We start from the raw sequence: 21,134 nt of genomic DNA, 5'->3' as shown, positions 1-21,134 counted from the left end.
GGCCAGGCTGGTCTCTAACTCCTGACCTCAGGTGATCCGCCCGCCTCGGCCTCTCAAAGTGCTGGGATTACAGGCATGAGCCACCGCGCCTGGCCTGTTATTTTATTTTAAATTCCGGGATACATGAGTGGGACATGCAGGTTTGTTATACAGGTAAATGTGTGCCATGGTGGTTTGCTGCACCTATCAACCCATCACCTAGGTATTAAGCCCTGCACGCATTAGCTATTTATCCTGATGTTCTCCCTCTCCCGGCTGCCCCCCACTGACAGGCCCAGTGTGTGTTGTTCCCCTCCCTGTGTACATGTGCTCTCACTGTTCAGCTCCCACTAAATGCCATTTGTCCCAGCAATACCATTACCGAGTATATACCCAAAGGAATATAAATCATTCTATTATAAAGATGCATGCACACGTATGTTCACTGCAGCACTATTCACAAGAGCAAAGACATGGAATCAACCCAAATGTCCATCAATGATAGACTGGATAAAGAAAATGTGGTACATATACACCACGGAATACTATGCAGCCATAAAAAGGAATGAGATCACGTTCTTTGCAGGGACATGGATGGAGCTAACTGTAATTTTGTACTTGCTGACCAACCTCTATCCATCCTCCTCTCCTATCCTTTCTCTCTAGCCTCTGATAACCACTATCCTACTTTCTACTTCTACAAGATTAACTTGTTTTTAGATTCCATATATGAGTGAGATCATGTAGTATTTGTCTTTCTGTGCCTGGCTAATTTCACTTAATATAATGTCCTCCAGATTCATCCATGTTGCTGCAAATAACAGGACTTCATTCTGTTTTGTGGCTGAATATGAATATGGTGCATGCACACAGACATACACACATTTTCTCTATTTATCTGTAGACGGACACTTAGGTTGATTCCTTATCTTGGCTATTGTGAATAGTGCTGCAATAAACATGAGAGTGCAGTATCTCTTCAACATCCTGATTTCATTTCCTTTTGGACATATATCCAATAGAGAGATTGCTGGATCGTATGGTAGTTCTATTTCATTTTATTTTTTGAGACAGGGTCTCACTGTGTAATCCAGGCTGGAGTGCAGTGGTGCAGTCTTGGCCCACTGCAACCACCGCTTGCCAGGCTCAAGCAATTCTCCCACCTCAGCCTCCCAAGTAGCTGGGGCTATAGGCACGCACCACCACGCCTAGCTAATTTTTGTATTTTTTTGTAGAGATGGGGTTTTGCCATGCTGCCCAGGTTGGTCTTGAACTCCTGAGCTCCAGCAATCTGCCTGCCTCTGCCTCCCAAAGTGCTGGGATTACAGGCGTGAGTCACCACACCCAGCCTCTATTTTAATTTTTGAGGAACCTTCACAGTGTTTTCCATAATGGCTGTATTAATTTACATTTCCACCAACAGTCAATCAGGATCACTATAAACAAAACAAAAACCTGCCTTTTTCTTTCTTTCTTGATTGACTGAGACAGACTCTTGCTCTGTTGCTCAGGCTGGAGTGCAGTAGTGTGATCACGGTTCACTGTAGCCTTGACCTCCCAGGCCCAAGGGATCTTCCCACCTCAGCTTCCTGAGTAGCTGGGACCACAGGTGTGTACCACCAAGCCCAGTTAGTTTTCTTATTTTTTGTAGAGATAGGGTCTCCCTAGGATGCCCAGGCTGGTCTTGAACTCCTGGGCTCAAGTGATCCTCCTGCTTTGGCCTCTCAAAGTGCTGGGATTACAGCCGTGAGCCACCATAGCTGGCAAAAAAAAAAATCTGCCTTTGGACAGCTGATTATTTCAGTCTTAAGAGTATACAGGAAAGATTTTATTACATATTTCTCTTTATTTATATTTTTATTATAATACTTTATTACAAATTCTTCACGGCTTCAGGGAGTTTTATATCCATAAATTTAAAATGTCCAAATGTCAAGAGATAACACAGGGTCACTAATTTGGTAAATTTACCAGGAATCAGGATCTGGTATTCACCCTTAGAGATCAAAACTTGACCCTGTCAGTTCCCCAGATTTGGTCAAACCAAGAGAGACTAAAAGCAAACTCACAAGGTACTAATGGATAAACTAGAGAACCAATTCTAGACACTCAAGTGTCTAAAAAGAATGCTCAAGCATTATCTCAGGCACATCCTTTTATAATTCTGAAGTGTCTAGGAGGCTGATTTAATAATCAGAACGCTACTTGTAGAGCAAGTAATCAGGGCAAAGAAAAACAGATCGTCTTGGGCAAAATCTAATCCAGCTTCCTGTGAGACCTAACGTAACATCAGTGCCACAGAGCAGAGAGTACCTGTCTAGAAAAGGTTGTTTGCATCTCCCAGTTTCAGTCTCTCTCTCTCCTAGACAGTGTAGGATATAAAAAGCCAATTCTCTTTGACGCCTCCTTTGCCTAGGCTTCCAAGGAAACTACATATACAAAGGTTTTCAACCCTGGCTATACATTAGAATAGTCTGAAATTTTAAAATGTATTTGTATCAATGTCCATGCCTCATCCTAGGACAACTGAATCAGAATCTCAGAAGAGACAGAAATTTTATATCTGCATTTTTTAAAAAGCTCCCCACGTGATTCTAATGCACAGTGAGGCCTGAGATGCCAAGATGTTTAGAGTATTTAAAGTCATCTAGAGAGTTAATATTGGTGTTGAAATTAAACTCCAAGAATTTCGACAACAAATTCAGTGTTCTTTCCACCATTTCATGCTGCTTTTCCTTGGAGCTAAAGGATGAGTTAATAATGCTATCAAGTTCTAACAGAGATTTAAAGATTTATTATAGATTTTAAAAAAATATTCTTACCATATTTTGGAGGCTCACTTATTTCTTTAATTATCAGAAATATATAAATTGTAGATAAATTTGATCAGTTATTTTTAACAATCAAAATTCTGTTTTCTGGCTATTCAATTTTGGTATTATAGACAGATTCTAAGCTTCTAATTAGTATATGTTTTAATATAAAATAACCTATAATTTTTCTTAATATATATCTTCAGTCAACACTAGAGCGTGATTTTTCTTTTCAGACAGTTCTGTGTATATGCTTAAACTATATTTTATTCAACTGTATTATGTAGTAATTAGTAGAGGCAACAAGCCAACATCAAATCAAGATGTAATAGATGAAATAAGATGTGTGCAAAGGCACCTCAAAGACTCAATGTTATACAAACCAGAAGCAGAGAAGAAGCAGAATTAGAATGGATGGTCACATAGTGCTCTGCAAGCCTCAGATTAAATAATACTATATAATGAGGAAGGAAAGAAAGGGATAACAGAAGGAAACTAACATTTATGAATACCTACTACAGGTTAGACCCTGCAGGGTGATTTCATGTGGGATCTCATTTCCTAATTATAACAACAACTGCTTGATCTTTGCCTAGTTGTTTTGAGGGTTCTGCCTGCCTGAACTTCTGTTTTATATTTCTACCTCTTGAGTCTTCCAAGCTCTCTTCAAAGTAATAGATAATAAAATAAATATAAAACAATAACAGCAGCAGCAGCTACATTTGTTGAATGCTCAGGCACTATTCTGAGCACTTTATAATACTATTTAATCCTCACAACACTTTTATGAGGTAGACATTACTATTATCTTCATTTTACACGAGACAATGAAGGCACAGAAAAGTTAAGTGAAGTGACCAAGGTCCTACTTGAAATTGTCCGAGCCAGGATTCAAATTTGGGATTCAAACATTTTGCCAGATTTGCTTTACACAAATTATTTAAATTATTATAATTTAAATTATTTAAAGTCACCTAGAGAGTTAATATTGATGCTGAAATTAAACTCCAAGAATTTTGACAACAAATTCAGTACTCTTTCCATCACTTCATGCTGCTTTTCCTTGGAGCTAAAGGATGGGTTGAAAATAAAGCTACTAAATCCTACCAGAGATTTAAAGAATGATCATAGTGTTTTTTTTGTTTTTGAGATGGAGTTTCGCTCTTGTTGCCCAGGCTGGAGTGCAATGGTACGATCTCGGCTCACCACAACCTCCACCTCCTCGGTTCAAGCAATTCTCCTGCCTCAGCCTCCCGAGTAGCTGGGATTACAGGCATGTGCCACCAAGCCCGGCTAATTTTTTTTTGTATTTTTAGTAGAGACGGGGTTTCTCCATGTTGGTCAGGCTGGTCTCGAACTCCTGACCTCAGGTGATCTGCCTGCCTCGGCCTACCAAAGTGCTGGGATTACAGGCGTGAGTCACCGTGCCTGGCTGATCATAGGTGTTTTTTTTTTAAGCATTCGTATCTTATTTTGAAGACACTTCTTAACTGTTTAATATAAAGACATTATGATATTCACCATAAATATTTCGGCATCCAGTTGTTATTCATCTTCTAATAATAATGACAACTTCCTAAATAAGTACAATACACATTACCACACCTAAGAAAATTAACCATAATATCTCCCCTAATTGTCCCTCAAATTTATTTTATTTCTGTTTCCTCCAAAAATCAGGATTCAATTTAGGTTCATGTATTACACTTGGTCATCACATCTTGCTAGTGTCTTTTAGTCTAGAACAGTGCTCTAGCTCTTGTTTCTTTTTAGGGGGAGACAAGTTCAGGGTAGTTCTTTGTAGAATAACCTATATTCTAGATTTACCTAGTTGTTTATTTCCTCTACTCTTAACCACTATACTATGATGTCAAGGGTTAAGATCACAGCTAAACCTAACACAAATCTCCAATCATATGTATTCATGTAGCTACTCAGATGGCTTTGGGGTGTTTCTTAAAACATTAATGGCTTTGTTATGTATCTAAGGCTATATAAACAAACCATTTTCTACTGTCCCTAAGATTATATAACTTCTTTATCCTACGTAGATGACAAATTCAAATCTAAAGATGCCAAATGAAACTAGCTAATCATTTTAACTTTAAAGAAGTCCAGGCCGGGTGCGGTGGCTCACACCTGTAATTCCAGCACTTTGGGAGGCCGAAGCAGGTGGATCACGAGGTCAGGAGATGAGAGCCTCCTGGCCGACATGGTGAAACACTGTCTCTATTAAAAATACAAAAATTATCTGGGTGTGGTGGTGCATGCCTGTAATCCCAGCTACTTGAGAGGCTGAGGCAGGAGAATCACTTGAACCAGGGAGTTGGAGGTTGCAGTGAGCCGAGATCATGCCACTGCACTCCAGCCTGGTGACAGAGCAAGACTCCATCTCAAAACAAACAAAAAAACCCAGAAGTCCAAAAGAGTCACTTGAGCTGGGGACTTCCAGGCTATAGTGAGCTATTACTGCACCTGGGCAACAGAACAAGACCTAGTCTTTAAAAAAAAAAAGAAGAAGAAAAAGAGGAAGTACAAAGAAGATATAACAAATATCTTTAGAATTAGAAGAAAAGCACACTGGAAAAAAGATCCAGTTGAGATGGTTTTTTTTTAGGTGATTCAGAATACAGAAAGAAGTATGGAGGAAAAGCAGGGCTTCTATATTACGAAAGTGTCAACTTTTGTTAAAAGACCCTTTTGCAGAAGAAGTAATACATTTTCGTCAGTATGTGTCTGAAATTTTGCTATTTAGGCACTAAAACCAATTATATGCATGTATTAATAATGCAATACAAACAGCTGGATAAAAAAGCAAATCTTTTCATCTCAGGCTTGCAACTATTCACTTCCTTTAATCTGTAATCACCCCAAGGCACCAGCCCAGTATCACTGTGTACCACTTCTAATCAATAATTCCCTTCCCCACCCCCTGCCGACCACCCATGGTAACCACAAACCTATCTTCATGATAATCCCTTGTTTTTCTTTATAGCTTTACTACCTAAGCATATATCCATAAACAATATAGTTTAGTTTTCCCTGCATTTGTACTTTATATGAATGGAATAATACCATATGTATTCTTTTAATCTTACACAAATGTAGATTTCAGAATTCACCTGTTATTAAAAATATCTAAGCTGGGTGTGGTGGCTCATTTCTGTAATCCCAACACTTTGGGAGGTGAACTCAGGAGGACTGCTTCAGCGAAGAAGTTCAAGACCAGCCTGGGCAACATATGGAGACCTTGTTTTTATTAAAATTTAAAAAAACAGAAGGGCGGGTGCGGTGGCTCACGCCTGTAATCCTAGCACTGTTGGAGGTCGAGGCAGGTGGATCACTTGAGGTCAGGAGTTCCAGACCAGCCTAGCCAACATGGTGAAATGCTGTCTCTACTAAAAATACAAAAATTAGCTGGACGTGGTAGCATGCGCCTGTAATCCCAGCTACTTGGGAGGCTGAGGTAGGAGAATTGCTTGAACCTGGGAGGCGGAGGTTGCAATGAGCCAAGATCGCGCCACTGCACTCCAGCCTAGGTGACAGCGACTCTGTCTCAAAAAAAAAAAAAAAAAAAAAATTAAAGAAGAAAAAAAAATCAGAGCCAGATTAATTTTAGAGGGCTGTTAAAACAGTTTTAAGGTTCAAAATAATACAGGGAACGTTAAACAGTCATTTTAATTTGTCAGTAAAGACCGGTAAAGGGTTTATCACCTAGGAAGAGTTAACTGCACTGAATGGGAAAGCATATTCAACCAGAACAAATAAAATATCCTTCAAAGGAAATACAGTGAACAAAAGTACATGTTGTTCCTTAGCATGAACTAGTTAATCCTTTCTGAGTTAAAATGTCTCAAGAGGACTTGTTTATTTAACATTTACATGCTGAATACTGTCTGTCATGTAACTGGGATTATCAGCTATCCATTCAATACCTAGTTAAAATAGTAGGAAGCAGACAGGATGTACAGCTAGAGGATATGTGATGTCAGCAGAGTGTTATTGCTTAAAAAGAATGTACACCCTAACTCACAAACTCAAGTTCTGAACCGTGTTCAGTGCATTTTCAGGAAGTAACAATAAATTAGCTAACATTCATGGCATTTACAGTGTCTGAGGAACTGTTCTACGTGTTTGACTTATATGCCCAAATAATCCTCACAACTATATAAAGTAGGTATTATTAATTTCCTCATTTTATAGATGTGACAACTGATATAAATGGGTTAAGTTCCCCAAGATCAACTTGTACTAGCAAGTAGTACAGAGAACTGTTCAACCTAGGCAATCTCATTTTAAAGTTCATATTCTTACCCATGACAATATACTGCCTCACATGAACTGAGGGCTCTTGTACTTCTGCAAGAACTAAATCTCAAATATAAAATACTAAATATTTTCTAGTTATCAGCAGAAGAATGTATCAAAGTTACATTACATAACAAAGATTTTTTTTTTTTTTTGAGACAGAGTCTCACTCTGTGCCCAGGCTGGAGTGCAGTGGCGCAATCTCAGCTTATTGCAACCTCTGCCTTCCAGGTTCAAGCGATTCTCCTGTCTCAGCCTCCCGAGTAGCTGGGACTACAGGCACAAGCCGCCTCTCTCCACTAATTTTTGTATTTTTTAGTAGAGACACGTTTTCACCATGCTGGCCAGGCTGGTCTCGAACCGTTGACCTCAGGTGATCTACCCGCCTCGGCTTCCCAAAGTGCTGGGATTACAGGTGTGAGCCACCGTGCGCAGCCTAATGAAGACTTTTTGAATCACAATTTTGCACTGTTCAGTCTCAAACATTTACTAAGTGTCTATTATATAGAGATGCCAGACACTAAGGCACTGAGGATACAATCCGGCCAACTCGGTGGCTCAGGCCTGTAATCTCAGCACTTTGGGAAGCCAAGGCCAGAGGATTGCTTGAGCCTAGGAGTTTGAAATTAGCCTGGGCAACATAGGGAGACCTCATCCCTACAAAAAAAAAAAAAAAAAATTAGCCAGCGTGGTGGCACGTGCCTATAGTCCCAGGTCCTCAGGAGGCCAAGGTGGGAAGACCACTTGAGCCTAGGAGGTTATGGCTTCGGTGAGCTATGATCATGCCATTGTACTCCAGCCTGGATGACACAGCAAGATACTGTCTCAAAAAAAAAAAAAAAAAAAAAGCAAAAGCACTCATATGTTACATTTATTCATCTATTAAATATTTACTGTACACATACTATATGAAGGGTATTACACTAGGCAATGTGGCATTCATCCAAATGAATCTGAATCAGATCTTGCTCTCAATGATTCTACAGTCTAGAAAGGGATATTAAAGAGAGTCATAATTAGTTCACTCAATCCTCAAAAGACTAATAAAGTGGATATTTATCTAATTTGCTAAAAATTAGAAAGTTAAAGGAGTTGGAAAAGAGAAGTTATTTCCAGTTGGTAAAATCAGAAAAGAGTTCTTGGAAGTGACTTTTGAGCTAAGCGTTAAAGGAGTAGTAAAATTATGTGGATAGAGATGAATAAAGTACAATAGCAAAAATTTAAAAATAAATAAATAGATCAATAAATAAAAATAAAAGTATACTAGCAGAGGAAATTGCATGACCAAAGTATGAAGGCAGGAAACAGTGGTGAACCATCAGTATGTAAAAGGCACAGGGGAATAACAGGATAAAAAGTTGAAAATATAAACTGGGGCCAGATGATGAAAACCTTTTTGTTTTTGTTTTTAGTATAATCTCCACTTTATCTTTTTCCAGAAGATAGTTTTTCTTCAGTCCTTAAGGAGTCGGCTCCTTATACAGACTTTGGTGGAGGTCATGGGGCAGCACTCAAAAGTCTAAATCACGTGGACATGTTTGGTCCTTGCAGGCTTCACAAGTTCGATTCTTGACTACCTTTCTGCGAATGGCACAACTCATGTAGTTACGTAGCTTCACACACAGCTTTGGAAGCACATAGGTGCCCAAGGTACTTGTTTCAGAAATGTCCCTGATAGCTGTGGGCTCAACTATGTTTCAAATAATGAACTTTATTTTTTTTTCCTTTTTTTGAGACAGGGCCTCACTATGTCACCCAGGCTGGAGTGCAGTGGCACAATCTTGGCTCACTGCAACCTTTGCCTCCTGAGCTCAAGTGATCCTTCCACCTAAGCCTCCCAAGTAGCTGGGACCACAGGTGTGCACCACAATGCTGGGCTAATTTTTGTACTTTTTTTTTTGTAGCGATAGGGTTTTGCCATGTTGCCCAGGCTGGTCTCAAACTCCTGGGCTCAAGTGATCCTCCCGTCTCAGCCTCCCAAAATGCTGAGATTACAGGTGTGAACCACCACACCCAGCCTCAAATGATGAACTTCTTAAAAGGCTTGTCCCTGGGCATACATCATGCACAGTTCATGCAGCAAATAGGCTGCATAAGGCAGTAGCCCTTTTAGACACAACAGTTGTTCCTTCTTGGAAACGAGGACCTGAGAGAGCCATGGAAACCTCTGTCAAGTTAAAAACATTCTACACACAATGGGATTCTCTGCAGATAGCTGAAAAAGAGGATGACATAATCAGAGTGTGTTTTAGAAAGAATAATTGGCTAGGTGTGGTGGCTCATACCTATAATCCTAGCACTCTGGTAGCTGGAGGCGGGAGGATCACTTGAGGCCAGGAGTTCAAAACCAGCCTGGGCAACATCGTGAAATCCCATCTCTGTAAAAAACAAACAAACAAACAAAAACAACAACAACAAAAAAATTAGCTGGCTGTGCTGGCATGTGCTTATACTCCCAGCTACTTAGGAAGCTGAGCCATGACTGTGCCATTGCATTCCAGCCTGAGTGACAGAGTGAGACCCCATCTTAGGAAAAAAAAAAAAAGAAAAAAATAAAGAATAATTGTCTTAAGAGTGTAAAACAGATTGTGAGACAGGATGGAATATAATGACAGACATGAAGACAGAATGAAGGAAACAGCTTCTAAAAAGTAGAGGAACAGAAGAGACAGCTACTCTTCACTATGTGTACCGTTTTGCTCTCTAGATATTTCTGACAGGTACCTTTTTTTTTTTTTTTTTTTTTTTGAGATGGAGTCTCGTTCTGTCACCCAGGCTGGAGTGCAATGGTACCATCTCGACTCACTGCAATCTCCGCCTCCCGGGTTGAAGCAATTCTCCCACCTCAGCCTTCCAAGTAGCTGGAACTACAGGCGTGCGCCACCACGCCTGGCTAATTTTTGTATTTTTACTAGAGACAGGGTTTCACCACGTTGGCCAGACTGCTCTCGAACTCCTGACCTCAAGTGATCTGCCCGTCTTGGCCTCCCAAAGTGCTGGGATTACAGGCATGAGCCATGGTGCCTGGCCTCTGACAGGTACATTTTAAAAAATAAATGGATTTCTGCTTGCAGGAAGATGGAGTAGACATACTTTTTCCTATTACTCTATGGACATTATATATAAAATAAACATAAGAAGACTCTGAGAAATGAAGAGGAAGACTGACTGGCCAGGCACCTTGGGACCCAAGGAACAACACAGTAGTGAGCTCTTTGGGTGTTTTGTTTGTTTATTTTGCCACATATATCCCAAAGTGGATACTAGAGAAGCTAGCAACCTGGAAATGTCAAAGGTGCAGATAAAAAAAGCTCCAAGAAAAAACAAAAGACCGGCTGGGTGCAGTGGCTCATGCCTGTAATCTCAGCACTTTGGGAGGCTGAGGCAGGCGGATCGCTGGAGCTGAAAAGTTTGAGACCACCCTGGGCAACATGGTGAAACTCCGTCTCTACTAAAATACAAAAAATTACCTGGGCGTGGTGGCGTGTGCCTGTAGTCCCAGCTACTCTGAGGCTGAGTAGCTACTCTGAGGCTGAGTAGCTACTCTCAGGCTGAGGCTGGAGAGTCGCTTGAGCCCTGGAGGCAGAGGTTGCAGTGAGCCGAGATCATGCCACTGTACTCCAACCTGGGAGACAGTGAGACTCCACCTCAAAAAAAAAAGAAAGAAAAGAAAAACCAAAGGACCAGAAAAAGAGACAGCCTAGCAAGACGTAAGACTTTTAGACAATAACCCACTCTATTCCAGCCAAACACCACATAAAAAACCAGCCCCATTTCCACTCCCACCCTCACCAGGAAAGGCCAAATGGAGAGCCTTGATTTTTAAGCCTGTCAGGTTATAATCCGGCCATATCTCTCTCCACACCAGGGTGGTATCAGAGAAGACCAAGTAGGGAGCTGGGATTGTCATCATTGTCTAGCAGTAACAAGTCTCTCCCCCTCTCTTAACATGCTGTCAGAGGAGTCCATTTGGGGAACTTGGACTTCAAACCCAAACAGCACTTATGAGGCACCCCTCCTGCTCCTTGCCGAGGTACTACCAGAGGAAGCCTGCTGGAGACTCAGGACTAACACCACTCAGTGGTATATCGGAGGTAACAAAGCCACCCACAACCCTCATCTCCTTTACCCGCCCAACCCCCTGCACAGGGTGGGGTGGGGTGGGGTGAGGTGGGGTGGGAAGCAAGCATGAGGTGTCCATTTCCTTCCCAGCAAGCAAGGTACAAAACTTAACCCTTCTCCACCTGGCACTATGGAGATGGTGTCTGTAGAAGGGCCAATATCCCTCACGAATATAGATGCAAAAATACTTAACCAAATATTAGCAAACAGAATTCAGCAATATATAAAATTAATTATATATCATGACCAAACAGGGTTCATTCCAGGGATGCAAGGCTGGTTCAATATTTGAAAATCAAACAACGTAACTCACCATGTTAACCTGCTAAAGGAGAAAAAACACAGGAGCATATAAATAAAAAAAGCATCTAACAAAATTTTTATCGCAAATACCCATTTATAATACAAATTGTCAGAAAACTGCTAACAGAGGAGGATTTTTTGGGGAAGGGGTAAGAGATGGGGTCTTGCTATGTTGCCCAGGCTAAACTCCACGGCTCAAGCATCCATTCCTGTCAGCCTCCCAAAGTGTTGGGGTGCTGGGTTTACAGGAGAGAGCCACAGTGCCCAGCCAAGAAAATTTTTTTTTTTTTTTTTTGAGACAGAGTCTCCGTCTATCATTCAGGCTGGAGTGCAGTGGCATAATCTCAGCTCACTGCAACCTCTGCCTCCAGGGTTCAAGTGATTCTCATGCCTCAGCCTCCCAAGTAGCTGGGATTACTGGTGCCCCCACCACGCTCAGCTAATTTTTCTATTTTTTTTCTGGAGACAGGGTTTTGCCATGTTGGCCAAGGTGGTCTCGAATGCCTGACCTCAGGTGATCTGCCTGCCTCGGCCTCCCAAAGTGCTGAGATTACAGGCGTGAGCCACTGCGCCCAGCCTATAATTATTTCAAAATAAAAACTGAGAAAATTTTAAAAGAAGCACAATGTCCTAAAAAATAGCAAATATGGTATATGTGTATATTGTTAAATAAATAAATATCAAACTAGTAATATTTACTCCTTGAATGGGCCCTTTCACTGTCTACATTAAAAATTTCTAAAATTTCTATATTCCATACAATAAGAATGTAATACTTATAATCAGAGAGAAAAGGTTTTTTTAAGAAAATGATGTGATATGATTTTGAAAAAAGAAAGAAAATGAAAGCAGTATTATTTTTCACTGTTTGAAGCAAATCTCATTTAAACAGATATAAATAGAAAATTAAGAAAGTCGCTGGGCATGGTGGCTTACTCCTGTAATCCCAGCACTTTGGGAGGCCAAAGAGGGTGGATCACTTGAGGTCAGGAGTTCAAGACCAGCCTGGCCAACATGGTGAAATGCTGTCTCTATTAAAAATACAAAAATTAGCTGGGCATAGTGGTGGATGCCTGTAATCCTAGCTACTTGGGAGGCTGAGGCAGGAGAATCGCTTGAACCTGGGAGGCAGAGGTTGCAGTGAGCCAAGATCGCACCACTGCACTCCAGCCTGGGCGACAAAGTGAGACTCAGTCAAAAAAAAGAAGAAAAGAAAATTAAGAAGGTCAATTAAATTCAATTATTAACCCATATATGCATATACACACTAAGTATATGCATGAGGCAACCAGCAAAACCAGGAAGTCCCAGAAAAGATCTGATCCAGTTCCACGACCCATTAACAGTGTGATGTTGGAACCAGCTTAACCTTTATCTCATAAGGGATCCAGAGATTACAAACAGAAAGTAATTTGAAACATTAAACGTGTTGTGTTTTGTAAATCAGGATGACAGAGTTCTTAGGTTAGAAATGGAAGTGATCTGAGAGATCTAGTACAATTCCTCAATTTACAGCTGAAGAAACTAAGGCTAGAGAGTTAAGCTTCAGATAAATAAGCTATTCGCCAACAACATCTGATATACAGCCCAGAAAGTAAAGAGTACTGGCTCTAGAATTAAACTGCCTAGGTTCAAATTGAGGATTTACCACTCACAGTTATGTGACCCTGCAGAAGTTACATAACTTTCTTGGGCCTCACTGTCTTTATCTGTAAAATGAGGAGAATTCCTACTTCATAGGCTTGTTGTGAAGATTGCATGGAATTATACATGTAATGCACTTACAATAATGCACTTATAATAATGCTTAGCAAATAGAAACTGCTCAAAAGGCCGGGTGTGGTGGCTCCCGCCTATAATCCCAGCACTTTGGGAGGCCGAAGTGGGTATATCACTGAGGTTAAGACTTCAAGACAAGCCTGGTCAACATAAAACCCCACCTCTACTAAAAATACAAAAATTAGCCAGGTGTGGTGGTGCACGACAGTAGTCCCAGCTACTCGGGAGGCAGAGGCAAGAGAATCGCTTGAACCTGGGAGGTGGAGGCTGCAGTGAGCTGAGATTGCACCACTGCACTCCAGCCCAGGCAACAGAGTGAGATTTCGTCTCAAAAAAAAAAAAAAAGATGGAAATTACTTTTCGACATAACAACGTAATTAAGCTACATAAACTGAGAAACAATAATACAAAATAGAGGTTCTAGTTACTCAATGCATTGCTCTACACATCAATATGCACTGCTCATATAAAGACTTAACATAAAATTTAACTATTAATAAATATTTCCACAGGAGCATACCACTCACCAACATTTTAAAAAGTATGACGCTGGCCGGGCGCGGTGGCTCACGCCTGTAATCCCAGCACTTTGGGAGGCCAAGGCGGGCGGATCACGAGGTCAGGAGATCGAGACCATCCTGGCTAACACGGTGAAACCCCATCTCTACTAAAAATACAAAAAATTAGCTGGGCATGGTGGCAGGCGCCTGTAATCCCAGCTACGGGAGGCTGAGGCAGGAGAATGGCATGAACCTGGGAGGCGGAGCTTGCGGTGAGCCGAGATCGTGCCACTGCACTCCAGCCTGGGCAATAGAGTGAGACTCCATTTCAAAAATAAATAAATAAAATAAAATAAAATAAAAAGTATGTCAGTGATGTAACTGATTACTGTTGATACCTGAAAGCACTTCTGTACAGTTTGGGAATTGGGAAACTTCCTAAAGTGATAGGCACTAAAAACTAGAAAGACACAGCTATTCCACTGGGCTTAATTATACCAACACACAAGAGACCAAAATAGCCTCTAATCCATCACTGGACAATCTTTACTTTTTTTTGAGACAGTGTCTCACTCTGTCGCCCAGGCTGGAGTGCAGTGGTACAATCTCGGCTCACTGCAACCTCCACCTCCCAGGTTAAACCGATTCCCTTGCCTCGGCTTCCCGAGTAGCTGGGATTACAGATGCGCGCCACCACGCCCAGCTAATTTTTTTGTATTTTTAGTAGAGACGAGGTTTCACCATGTTGGCCAGGCTGGTCTTGAACTCCTGACCTCAGGCAATCTGCCTGCCTCGGCCTCCCAAGGTGCTGAGATAACAGGCATGAGTCACCGTGCCCAGCTAACAATATTTAAAATACAGAGAATATATCAACAAAATGAAACCTTTACAATATGCTTACTTTTACAGAAGCAAAATCCATGTTCAGATGGTGATTACAGTGACTTAAACATGCTGGATTTTTCTTGTAGTTTCACTTCTCACGTGTGCGCACGTGTGTGTGCATGTGTGTGCAGAAAATCATCAAAAATATTGGAGTACAACCAGCTGAAGCAACTGTCCTCTATTCTAAATTCTGTGATTGTATTTAAAAGCTCTACGTTCAAATGCCCCTAAAGGAATTCACAACTGATAAAACTTGACTCATAAATACAATATGTGCTATTTGTATAAATTATTATTGATTCACGCCTGTAATCCCAGCACTTTGGGAAGCCAAGGCGGGCAGCTCACCTGAGGTCAGGAGTTCGAGACCAGCCTGACCAACATGGAGAAACCCCGTCTCTACTAAAAATACAAAAAAATTAGCTGGGCATGGTGGTGCACCCCTGTAATCCCAGCTACTCAGGAGGCTGAGGCAGGAGAATTGCTTGAACCCAGGAGGCAGAGGTTGCAGCGAGCTGAGATCGCACCACTGCACTCCAGCCTCAGTAACAAGAGCGAAACTCCGTCTCAAATTAAAAAAAAAACCAAATTATTACTGATTTAGTTTACAAAATTTAAAAGTTAAACAGCTTCCAAATGATGTATAAAACGTAAAAAAATTAAGATCCATATCCCAAGATAAACACTGAGGAAAGACTTCAAACATTATATAAAGCTAGAGTTAATAAATTTTCCTTAGGGCAATTATATATTATAGATGCACTGAAGCTGAAATACAGCTAAATCAAATACATTTAGCTTATCTAATATCCACATAATAAAGACTACATGTTTGCAGATCCATAAACCAGAACATAAAAACAATTCTTATGAAAGCAAAAAGCCTAAACTATGATGTAGGAGGATAAGGTTTAATTTGGGCATATATGGCTAAACTTTGTGATTAATAACTCTGTAGTTTATAGTATTTGGGATTATCCAACTTTTTTCCATCCTATTTTAAAATTTTTACCATAAATGAAAACATTTTCATTCAGCAAACAAAAACTACTCTTTTCTCTTTATACTTATAGAAAGATATTTTTCTTTTTCTTTTTTGAGACGGAGTCTTGCTCTGTAGCCCAGGCTGGAATGCAGTGGCGTGATCAGCCCACTGCAGCCTCTGCCTCCCAGGTTCAAACAATTCTCCTGCCTCTGCCTCCCAAGTAGCTGGGACTATAGGGGCACACCACCACACCTGGCTAATTTTTATATTTTTAGTAGAGACAGCATTTCACCATGCTGGCCAGGCTGGTCTCGAACTCCTGATCTCAAGTGATCTGCCTGCCTCACCCTCCCAAAGTGCTGGGATTACAGGCGCAAGCCACTGTGCCCAGCCTATTTTGCATTTTCTTAGTAAGCACAGGGTATTGTTTCCAAAACATCGATAAAATCTGCAATAATTACAAAACAGTTTCAAAGACCTTGCACTAATTCCTACCATCCATTTTGAAACTCTTTAGTGGTGATTTTCTGTTTTGTTATGTCCCACTTCTGAGCAGTAGAATTTAGGGCAGCATCTTTAAAAGAATTAAATTCCCTCCTCAGTTACATCATCATTCTCTTGGCTGCACTTCAGTTCTTGGACGTCTTTGCTGCTCTAACCGTGAACTCTTATAATTTTACTCAAAAAAAGTTGTCATATATACCAAATAACATAATCTTTTTCTGGTTCCAAATAGCCTTTAAACTAACTTCTACTATCAGGCTGCACCAAGTTATCTACACCAAATCCAGAACCGTCTCCCCTCAATGAGTAAGAATCTGACAGATATTACCGTCCATTTTATATTCTCAGTTATACCAAAAGTTTTTGCACGATGATAGGACTTTGGTGATAAATTTGGTAAAGGGTTCCTGACCTGGCTGCAATGCCACAGCAAACCAGTAAAGAAGCTAAGTATCTAAAATTCTAATTTTTATTCTAACCAGGCTAGCAGTTTAACATATCAATTTGGTAAAATCTTTTTTGTTTGTTTGTTTGTTTGAGAAAGCATTTCACTCTTGTCGCCCAGGCTGGAGTATAATGGCGCAATCTCGGCTCACTGCAACCTCTGCCTCCTGGGATCAAGCAATTCTCCTGCCTGAGCCTCCCAAGCAGCTGGGATTACAGGTACGTGCCACCACGCCCAGCTAATTTTTTTGTACTTTTAGCAGAGAAAAGGTTTCACCATGTTGGCCAGGGTGGTCTTGAACTCCTGACCTCAAGTAAGCCACCCACCTTGGCCTCCCAAAGTGCTAGGATTACAGGTGTGAGCCATCACGCCCACCCTTTTTTTTTTTTTAAGATAGGGCCTCACTTTTTACCCAGGCTGGAGTGCAGTGGCGCAATCACAGCTTACTGCAGCTTTGACCTCCTGGGCTCAGGTGATCCTCCCACCTCAGCCTCCTGAGTTCTGGGACTATAGGTGCACACCACCACACCCGGCTAATTTTTGTATTTTTAGTAGAGACGAGGTCTCACTATGTTGCTCAGGCTGGTCTCAAACTCCTGGGCTCAAGGGATCCACCCACCTCAGCTTCCCAAAGTGCTGGGATTACATGCATGAGTCACCCCACCCAGCTGGTAAAATCTTTATTTTTAAATATGCTACACTGGCAGGCCGCGGTGGCTCACGCCTGTAAACCCAATTTTGGGAGGCCAAGGGGGGCGGATGCCTTGAGCCGAGGAGTTCAAAACCAGCCTGAGCAACATAGTGAGATCTCGTCTCTACTAAAAACACAAAAAATTAGCCGAGCATGGTGGCACGCGCCTGTAATCCCAGCTACTGGGGAGGCTGAGGTGGGAGAATTGCTTGAACCCAGGAGGCGAAAGTTGCTATGAACTGACATCACGCCACTGCACCAGGCTTCAGCAACGGAGTGAGACTCTGTCTCTAAATAAATAAATAAATATGCTACATCCAAAATCTAATCAATATAATGGAAAATGAGAAACTGGCTCAAGACTTCAAACTCCATTAAATATTGTGAAAATGGATTGGATTTGCAGCCAAATTTTAATGTATGGTTTTGGAAATCTCTGGCTTTCATGCTAATATTATATTGATGGAACTGACATCAATTCCATTTAATCTCAAAGTTCCAAACTAAAACAGATTTGCAAGTATTTCCAAAAACTCAGTGACACCAGTTAACCTATAGGAAGGCCCTAAATTAGCAGAATCCATGGTTCTCACCTCCAACTAGAATTTATCTGTCAAAAATTTCAAGACAACAGAACAAGTATCAAGATAACAGATACTCATGTTACTACCTCTTGTCCTCTGCCACAACTCATAAGCTTAACTAAATGCACTTCAAAAATTTAAGACACTCACACCTGTAATCCTAGCACTTTGGGAGGCTGAGGTGGGAGGACTGCTTGAGGCCAGGAGCTCTAAACCAGCCTGGTCAACATAGCTGATACCCCATCTCTACAAAAGAAAAATTTAAAAAAATTAGCCAGGTGTGGTGGCACACGCCTATAGTCCCAGCTACTCAGAAAGCTGAGGCAGGAGGACTGCTTGAGCCCAGGAGTTCAAGGCTGCATAAGCCATGATCGCGCCACTGTATTCCAGCCTGGGAGACAGTGAGACCCTATCTTTAAAAAAAAAACTACCAAAAAATACTTAGACAAATATAAATATAGTTCACTGCCCTGCCCCACAACACTCTTTTCTGAGGTACATATCATAAAACATTGTTTTATGGTGAAACACTGTGGTGAAACTATTATAACCAAGTTTTTCTTAGTTAATAGTCTTTTTTTTTTTTTTTTTTTTTTGAGACGGAGTCTCGCTCTGTTGCCCAGGCTGGAGTGCAGTGGTGCGATCTCCGCTCACTGCAAGCTCTGCCTCTCGGGTTCATGCCATTCTCCTGCCTCAGCCTCCTGAGTAGCTGGGACTACAGGCGCCTGCCACGAGGCCCGGCTAATTTTTTTGTATTTTTAGTAGAGACGGGGTTTCACCGCGTTCGCCAGGATGGTCTCGATCTCCTGGCCTCGTGATCCGCCCGCCTCGGCCTCCCAAAGTGCTGAGATTACAGGCGTGAGCCACCGTGCCCGCAGTATGTTACATTCTATAGTATTGTGAGGACCCAATAACAGAACATTTCAATACGGAAACATGAAGTCACTGAACTCAGCTAAAGGATAGGCTTCAGATCTGTGATGATGGTGCTGTGTGTATGGGAGGAGGGGGTTCAGGAATATTCACATCACAGGTCTGTTACAAATCCATACCCACACATTCATATGGCAAATTACCAGGAAGCAACAGCGGTAGCATGTAAACACCAATCTGTTTTCCCAGTGTGCCTGGCCCATGCTCTCCTATTTTTAGTTAACATCTTGATTTCTCAAGGCCAAGAAAACCACAAGACCTAAAGTAAGCATCACTGTCCTGATGATATCTGTTGTCAAATGGCTTTCTCTGTTCTTGCCCTACTATTAACCCCTCAATGTGTTACATCATACCCTTAGAGCAAAACAAAAACAAGAACAAAAACAGGTTCCAAAAGAACTCCCAAAATCACATGTAAGCAAGTATTAAAGATACAGCATTTTGCAAATAAGTAACTCTTTATTTGTAAACAAATATAAATACATGAGACGTGAAAATAATCAAGGCTCTCCCCTGTCATCTCTGCAAATAAGTAAAACATTTAATCTAATCTGGGAATGAAATAATATAGTCCTCCTCTATAACCTAAATCCCTTAAAAGAATTTTGATTAGCTCATACTGTATTTTTTCACCAAATACCACAATCATTCAAAAGAGCTTCATAGGTAATTTAGCAGAATATGCAATTGTATTCATATCTCATATAAATCAGTTTGATGTCCAAAGAGAATCAAAGCTACAGAAGCTTTAAAATTAAAAAGTGAATTCAATCTTAGTTCATTAACAATCCACTGGCATATGAAAAATGAAGGGGGTAGAATCTGAAGACAGGAAAGATTTCCATCCATAAATTAACGGGCATGCTAGGTACACCCAACAATTAACACCATATATTACATCAGGCCTGGAAGTAAAAATCTTGAAAGAATAGCTTGTTAACATGGCATTCTTATAAAACAATAATAATACTATTCATGGAAACATCTGTGATTTAAGTTTCTCAAAAAAAGTGTTCAAATTTCAATTCTTAGAAAAGCCATGAAAATGTCTTAATCAGTAACAGCAAAGTTTTGAAGAAGTATTGAGGATCTAATGATTAACAAAATAAAAAAATGTTTATAAGCAACTGTGCAATGTGAATAAGCTTTTGCAGAAGGGGGGTTATGCTACTGAAATCAAAACTGATTTACCTAAATATGTCTGCATATTCTGCCATTGCAGTCATGATGGCTTCTTCTGCCTTAGAGAAACCGATTTTTTTTTTTTTTTTTTTTTGAGACATATCACTCTGTTGCCCAGGCTGGAGTGCAGTGGTGTGATCTCAGCTCACAACCTCTGCTTCCCGGGTTCAAGAGATTCTCCTGCCTCAGCCTCCTGAGTAGCTGGGATTACAGGTGTGAGCCACCACACCTGGTTAATTCTTTTTATAGTATTAGTAGAGATGGGGTTTTGCCATGTTGGCCAAGCTGGTCTTGAACTCCTGACCTCAAGTGATCTGCCTGCTTCGGCCTCCTAAAGTGGTGGGATTACAGGAGTAAGCCACCACACCTAGCCAAAAACTGATTTTCTTTATTCAACGGGTGTGAGAACTGACAAAGGGAAACAAAAATTAAAAAACTATTAGACATGCTAATATGTTAATTGTACAACTCCATCTAACAGTTTCTCTTTAATTTTGCAATAACATTAAGCTGTAATCTTAATAGAGTTCTTATATTGCAATTCAGCAAATTTTTACATGCCATGACTTTTATTCACAACTAAGTATGAAGATAAGGTCTCCAGAGGATCTCACTCTAAAGATAAAACCAACAAACAGTAATATTACATAAACTTCAATTGAAGATAATTTGTATTAAGTTAAAGAAGAGGGAATTAATACTTTAACAATCTCAGCATTTTTAGCTAAGAATTCACATATCCTTTGAAGAAACAATTACTATTCCACTGTGCATCTGAGGGTATGTCACATAGCCCATACACATAAACTAATTTAAAAGCTGTTGCAAATCAAATTATCATCTCATGAAGATTAAACAGTAGATATCCATTTAGATTTAATCAAGCATTTAGAAAATGCTTGATGCTAACAAAAATTAGCCAGCCATGGTGGCGCCCACCTGCAGTCCCAGCTACTCCCAGCTACTTGGGAGGCTGAGGTGGGAGGATCACTTAAGCCTGGGCAACACAGCGAATCTCTGTCTCAAAAAAAAAAAGAAAGAAAAGAAAAGAAAAGAAGGAAGAGAAAAGAAATGGCCAACAACTTTACAAACCTATAATCACATAAAAAGTTGTAAAACAT

At 40.7% G+C, this 21,134-nt stretch overlaps 1 protein-coding gene across 5 annotated transcripts in view; it reads right to left on the bottom strand.

Moving 5' to 3' along the window:
- The window catches only part of SAMD8 (sterile alpha motif domain containing 8), an 82,296-nt gene that overhangs the window by 47,436 nt on the left and 13,726 nt on the right, over positions 1 to 21,134 (bottom strand). Inside the window, exon 1 of one of the 5 annotated variants that reach the window (XM_024346455.3) lies at positions 10,571 to 10,676. The exons of the other annotated variants lie outside the window; for them this stretch is intronic. The gene's annotated coding sequence lies outside the window, so the exon portion shown is untranslated. Of the gene's footprint in view, positions 1 to 10,570; positions 10,677 to 21,134 lie in introns of those variants that run through there. 5 annotated transcript variants of the gene reach the window in all.

Source organism: Pan troglodytes, chromosome 8 (assembly GCF_028858775.2).
Source record: "Pan troglodytes isolate AG18354 chromosome 8, NHGRI_mPanTro3-v2.0_pri, whole genome shotgun sequence".
Lineage (NCBI taxonomy): Eukaryota > Metazoa > Chordata > Mammalia > Primates > Hominidae > Pan > Pan troglodytes.
Note: the sequence above shows the minus strand (reverse complement) of the source record. Positions and strands in the feature narration are given on the sequence as shown.